The sequence below is a fragment of the Balaenoptera musculus genome, chromosome 6 (assembly GCF_009873245.2).
Source record: "Balaenoptera musculus isolate JJ_BM4_2016_0621 chromosome 6, mBalMus1.pri.v3, whole genome shotgun sequence".
Taxonomy (NCBI): domain Eukaryota; kingdom Metazoa; phylum Chordata; class Mammalia; order Artiodactyla; family Balaenopteridae; genus Balaenoptera; species Balaenoptera musculus.
Genome location: NC_045790.1, coordinates 116,501,313 through 116,508,471, shown reverse-complemented (window position 1 = coordinate 116,508,471; position 7,159 = coordinate 116,501,313). Strand labels below are relative to the sequence as shown.

The 7,159-nt window shown below is 52.9% G+C and overlaps 1 pseudogene; it reads right to left on the bottom strand.

The window, feature by feature from the left end:
* Window positions 1-1,529: 1,529 nt before the first annotated feature.
* On the bottom strand, window positions 1,530-2,272 carry LOC118897483 (annotated as a pseudogene).
* Between the last annotated feature and the right edge of the window lie 4,887 nt (window positions 2,273-7,159).

Here is a 7,159-nt window from a genome sequence, read left to right as displayed (position 1 = left end):
AAGCACCGCCTTGAGTGAGCCTCTTGAGTCCCACACCAATGCCAGCTCCAGTCAAGACTGGACCAGTCCTGCATGCCTCCTGGGCTGTGAGCCGTGTCTGTTCCTTCCCCCCACTGCAGTGGGAAGGGGTCCTGGTAAAGACAGAGGAGGTACCAAGAGGCCTGCTGGAGACAGGAAAGAACTGGAAGCCAAGGAGTTTGGTGACCTTATCCACAGGGGACCCTTACGCCATGCAAGACAGGGTCTCCAGCTGCAAGTGCCAACTTTGAATAAAACTCTGATGACCTCCTGATGTTTGCCCTGCAGGGCTACCGGGCCGAGGGACTGAAAGGCAACCCACTTGTAAGGCTCCTGCTAACTGAGCCTCCTCTGCCTGCCCTAAGCAGCAGGATCTCCCATCTCCTCGGTGCTCATTGAGCCCTCCACACTAGACCCCTGTGCCCCTCTGCGAAGATGGGCTGCACTCTGCTCTTTTGCCTCTTGCCTGCTTTGTTATGTATTCACTCTTGGTTCCCCAAGCTGCACGCTCCTCCCAGAGCGGGGACCAGCTCCCTCACTTAAGTGGGGCTCTCTGAGAGCAGAGATCACCTCACCCTCATCCCTCAGACTGCAGAGTGAGAGATCTCACTCACCTCTGCCCCTTCACCTCCTTCACAGCTCTGAAACACCAAAAGAGGGAGGTGGGCCTTGGGTTTCCACTGGCTCTGCTTTAAAACATCATGGCTTTCTGTTCCATACGGGAGAAGGGGGACTCAGAGGGCCCAGTCAGTGGGGCGACTTTGGTTAAGTCCCTGGTTTCTTGCTGCATAGACGAGGCTGGGGTGCGAGGAGACATCTTCGGGCTCTGTGAGGTCCCTGGCTGGCCAGACCCGAGCCCCGGGACAGTGTGCTACCTCATTCCACCACCAGGAGGTGTCTGTTCCCTCTAGCTTTTTTTCCTGTGGGGATGCTGACAGGCTGGGTGGGGGGGAGGGAGGCAAGGAGTGTAGTGTAGGGTCACAGCAGGTAAAGCAAGATCTAGGCCTGGGACGTCGGCAGAGAGCGCCACCTCTCTCCGCGGGGAGTCCGGTGCGGGGGAGGTGGGGAGGGGGTATATTTCGGGGCCTGGGTCCCCTGGACAGAAGACTAGGGGAAAGAGGTCATGAAGCCCAAGGCAACAGTTAACCGCAACGCGGCGGGAGATGTTCCTTCTCTACCCTGACAGGGAACCCCGTCCTCCCAGCTGGGAGGTCAAGGTTTTTGGAAACACGGCTGCCTGCTCAGATATGCGCGCCACCTGGGTGGGGCCAGACTCCGGAATTCGCTTGCCGTGGAACTGGGGGAGGCAGCCGAGCTGGGTTAACTGCACAGACGGGGACAGCTCCCAACTCCCTCCTCCACTCCCCAAATGGACCAACCTGGGATTCCGGGAAATCCCGGAGGGATATACCAAAACGAAAGGGAAAGGGAGTAATAAAACTAGCTTTCTCTTTCCCGACCCCCACCGCCCCACCCCCTCCCCGCCCGGGTGCCCCCTGTAGGCCACGTCCTCAGCACGTCCTCAGCACCTGTTGCAGGTGGAGGCGCACTTCGATGGAGGTTTCCCAGGGCACCACCCTGGCATGGAAGGAGCTGGGCTCGGCCTTCTGCGCCTCCTGCATAAGGCGGTGCACGGGGTAGCGGCGGCGCGGGAAGGCCACGTCGCCGCCTGCCAGCAGCCCCATGGGAAAGAAGTCGTTGGCGCCGTCGCTCACGTAGAAAAGGCGCTCCAAGTGCACGCCGTCGTGGGCCCGCTCGCGCAGGTAGTCGCTGAGCACCTGGTGCTTGCACATGCTGGCGGGGCAGCGAGCGCAGCTGTGCGCTGGAAGGGCCGCAGCGCCAGCAGCCCCCAGGGGTCGGACCCCGACGGGTTGCTGAAGATTCGGCGGAACAGGCCGTGGTGGCCGGCGGCGCGCAGCGCACTCTCCACGCCAAAGGTGTTGGCGTCTGAGATGAGAATAACCTCAAAGCAGGCGCCCTGCTTGGCCACAAACTGCAGCAGCTCGCCCATGCAGGGGGATGGCCTCGTGGATGGCGCGCAGGTACCGCGGCCGCACGCCCTACTCGCCCAGGTACTGCAAGACGCGCTGCATGTACTCGTTCTAGAAGCCCTCGCGCTAGGTGGCACGCAGGTTCTCAGGCAGCCGCTGGGCCGCCGCGGCGCGCGCACGACGGAGTCGTCGCCGTTTTCCTCCACGATAGTCTCGTCAAAGTCGAAGGTCAGGAGCAAGCGCGGCGCGCCCGGCGCAGCCATCCCGCTGTCCTCTACCAGCTTTGTCCTGAGCGATCAAATCCTTTTGTGGTCACCAAAAAGAGTCCCTCAGAGGAAAGGGGGACAGGACCTCTGAGCTTCTCCTGCAGGGTGGGGAGCGGCTGCTGCAGAGGTCTGTCCCGGCTGAGTTTGCAGTGTAAAGACTGTGCAGAGGGCCTAGCTGAAGTATTTGGGCGCAGGATGGAGCAAGGGGTGCTTACAGGAATTGGAGGGGACGCTGTGTCTTATCCATCCCCGGATTTCTGGGCTCCGGCTCTCACGAGTCCCTCCAGTCCAGAGGGTCCGTGGATGATGTGCATCTGGGCCATTCCCTCCACTTGCCCCCCATCCCCATGTTATGTATTTTTAACCACAATAAAAAATAAATGAATGAAGCACTGATGATACATGTTACAACACGGATAACCATGGAAAACATTCTAAGTCAAACAAGTCATACTGAAAAGGCCACTCATATCACAATCATCTTGTGTGCTTTAAATCCATAGCAGTTTTGAAAATGAGGGGATGGGACTTCCCTGGTGGTCCAGTGGTTAAGACTCCGTGCTCCCAATGTAGGGGGCACAGGTTCGATCCTTGGTCGGGGAACTAAAATCCCGCGTGCACAGCGTGCCCAAAAAATAAAATAAAATAAACGCCATTGGCCTGGTTTGGGTCATAGCATCGTCCTTGAATCCATCAGAGCACCCATAGGATGGAACACGGGATTGGCTAGATGTGGGTCATACGCCCATCTTCAAGGTGGGTGGAACGTAGCATCAGCCCTCTGGAACTGTTTGGACTGCAAACAGGTAAGAAGTTCCCAAAGGAAAGCTGGGGTGCTGGACTTTGGCATGAGAACAGAGGCTGGCTCGGGGAACGCAGCATATTCCACGTCTCTGACAGCCCACTGCCCAGCTCTGGGGTCTGACGGCCAAGGAAGGAGGGGGTTGATTTAGGGTCAGGGCTGCAGCCACCCATCCAGCGCTCTTGCTGTCCTCCCACGACAGCAAGAAGCTCTTCCTCTTGCAAAAGGCACAGCCCTCATTGATGTCCCTGGTGGTGGGAGCCCAGGAGTCACACCTGCCCCCCAGCCACATTACTCACCCATCCCCCAAGAAGAGTATTGCTCATGTATCCAGTCTCCTCCCTCCTTTACAAAGAGCAGAGACTAAATGCTATGGTGGTTAGGAAATTCTTGCTCAGTGAAGCAGTGGGAGGCTCAAGGATTATTCCTTATCATGGAATCCATAATTGGCAGCTTTCAGAGCCCACATGGGTGCACGTGGCTCTCCAACACCATGCAGCCTCAGTGTGAAACTGTCCATTGGGTGGCCCAGTTGCTCCCGTATCTTTGACTCTTAATGAGTATGAATATCAAAAGTTTGTCACAGCTGGAAGCCCAAAGGATTGCAAGGCCATGGTCTGCTGTATGGTTGTTGTGTCAGGGACACACTCAAATGTTTAGACAGTTATTACCTCTCTTGGCAGGCTATGAGCCTGTGAGGGGGAGGCCCTTTTCTCAACCACATGGATGTTAGTAACTGAAACATCCTGAAGGGCTGCTGTGCTGCCCAGGTAGCTGTTCAATTGCCCAGCCGCAAGGTCAGCTCAGTAATTGGCCACAGAGGCTTGACAGGGACCAGACTGACCTGAGCTGGAGGACCACAGATGACTGCCTCGATGGTCAGAGGTCAAGGGCTGTCCTGAGACTTGATCTCTATTGATGCCCACTCAGATGGGACAAAGGATGCCTGCAGTCCCAGGAGGGCCCCACCAGCCCTCAGGAGGCAGCACCTGGGGGCTTGTAGGTCGCTGCACCAAGTTCTGTATAAATTCATAACATGACCATGGAGTGACCTCGGCCAGGCCTGTGCTGGACCGGGGCTGCCCAGGCCAAGTGGGGCCAGCACTACTCTTTCCAGTTCAGATGGTAGGAGGAAACCCTGTGGACTTCTGAGGCCCTAACAACCGTTGACTGAGGTTGAGTTGGATTTGAAACAGTCAGTGACCAGAGCACACATTTCATTCTTCTACTATCAGGTTCCAGGACGGGGGGGAGATAACCAGTGGTCCAGGTGAACCCCACACTCATGAGTGACCCAGGGCAAGTCCTGTCCATCCTAGAGGACTCAGAGGTGTGGGGTTAGGGGGGTCATGGGCCACTTATGCTTAATACTAACCCACTAACCCTAACGCCCAAATCTCTACCGTTAACTCCCTAACCCTAACCTCCTAATCTCTAAACCTAAACCCTAATACTCCTAACCCTTAGCCCCTAGATACTCGACCTTGACCTGTAAACTCCTAACCCTTACCCTGACCCTGACTCAGACCATCTAACCTAACCCTCTAACCCTGACCCTCTAGCCTGCATCCTTTAACTCTAATCCCGCAAAACCTCATCCTTTTTTTTTTTTTTTTAATTTGGTTGCACCTGGTCTTAGTTGCAGCAGGCAGGCTCCTAAGCTGTGGCTCCAGGGCTCCTTAGTCGTGGCTCGTGGGTTCCTTAGTTGCAGCTTGCCAATTCCTTAGTTGTGGCATGCGGGCTCCCTAGTTGCGGCATGTGAACTCTTAGTTGCGGCATGAATGTGGGATCTAGGGCCCTGACCAGGGATCGGACCCAGGCCCCCTGCACTGGAAGCACGGAGTCCTATCCGCTGCGCCACCAGGGAAGCCCCTCATCCTCTTAATGTACCCTCTAATTCTGTCCCTGAGCCTCTAACCCTGAGCCCTGAGCCTGAATTTCTATCCTTACTCCTGACCCTCTAACTCTGAACCTTACTCTACTCCCTAACCCTAACCTCTGAGCCTGACCATGATCCTACACCACCCTTGACCCTAATCCAAATATAGGCCCATATCAGAACAGACTAAACATTTGAACCCTACTCCAATCCCTTTTCCCAGTGTAATCAGAACCATAATTTTCATTTTTGTCTGAAACCTAAGCCTGTTCAATTATGCCTTTTGTAAATGAACTCTAATGTACAGTAAACTGAACAAAACCTTAATTCTTACACCCACACAACCCTACACAACCCTTTGCCTATACCTAACCCTAACCTCTAATTCCTAACCCTGTCTCTAACTTACACCCCAACCTCAACCCCAAACCTAACTCTAACCTCTAACCACTAACCCACCCAACACAGCCACCCCAAACCTCAGCCAATGCCTGCTCAACCCCAAACTATATTCCTAACCCTAAAACATAACCACATCCCCTGTGAGTCCTCATCCAGGCTCCTCCAGCCACAAGCCTACCCTGATCCTCACCATAAAGCTGGGCCCGATCCACCCTTGCATCCTATCAGGCCCAGAGCAAGTTGAAGAGGGTCTCATCTTCTTCCGAGCCCTGTGCACTCCGCCCCCGAGCCCCGCACCCACGGAGACGGCTCAGCCGCCTGGCTCGGCACCCCTTGCATATATCACCCAGCAGCATGGTGGGGTTTTGTTTTTGATTTTTTGCTAAGTTTTATTTTAATCCAAGGACTTTGCTTCATACAAAATGTCATTGTAGAAACAATAGCAGAATCCAAAGTTTGGCTGATAAATATTACTCAGGCAGCAAACTAGTCAATCACAGAATTTTTTTTTAAAGCAAGTCCCAGTTGTGTTGCATGGTTGGGACTTCCCTTTTGGTTTTTGTTTTTTTTAAACACTGTTCTTAAATATAAAGTTTTGCAACAAACCCTTGATTTATATCAAATATAATTAAAAATTAACAAATGAATACATTTTATCAAAAAGTACGAAGATATACATTTCATGCACATACTTGAATATATGTATATATGTATATATTTTACATGCACACATAACTTATTCAAACTACAGCCACTGCTTGACTGGTTCCAGATGCAGACAACTGGTTGATGCACTTCAAATTTGGCAACTCACTATGAGATTTTGGGGGAAACGTGACAGCTGAGAAGAGACAGTACAGAAACAAAACGCAGAGTCGGGAAAACAAGACAGTATATCCCCCGCTCTCTGTAATTTTCACCAATTCCAGTGTCTAGAAGAATCCAGACAAGCCAGCATGGCTCTGTGGGTCTGGAAAAGTGGATTCTCTGCCCAACATGGCCTGGGGAAGCAGCTGTGGTTCTGCACAGAATGAATACATTCAAAATAATATGGGCTGGGGGACCAGAGACAAAACATCAGTACCAAAATACCATCCTTCTGCTTTGCAACAGGAGCCAGTGAGGACATGCACAGTCCGAGGTTCCGATTTTAATTATATCCTATTTGAGTAAAATACTCTGTTATTTTAAAGTTTCAGAGTGTTGTGCCTTCCAGTAAGGAAATTCTATAAAATGGTTTGGTCACAATCATGCTCAAACCCTAGAACAGGTGGCGGTCTTGTGTGTTTTATTTCTAATATTAAACGTGTGTCTTTTGTTGCATAGCCCTATGGGTTAATGGCATCCGCTCATGGGGACACACAGACACGCACACACACATCACACTCCAAGTTTCTTTAGGAGAATCATGGGGTAAAAGCCAATGGGAACACTCAAATGATCCAGCAAAGAGATCATCTCACATTTCAAAATATGGAGGACACACCAGAATCTACTCATCTAAATGCTCCTTTTGTTCACAAAACAAAGGGTCTCCCAGTGTTTTATGCACCACATCCTAACAGTGGTCTTTCTCTTTTGAACGTGGCCCTGAAGCTGGACTTCGTTCTGCTGCCTGCCTTCCCACCTCTTGCGCCAGAAAGAGTGGGGGCTCAGGTACCCAGCTGAGCAGCTGCAGCTGAGCTGCTCCTTCCTCCAAGTTCCGGCCTCATTTCAGTTTGGTTCCCAGCTGCCCTCATCTGCTCAGACGCGGGCGCTCCTCCTGCCCCCACCCCATCCAATCTCCCCCACTTCCCACCAG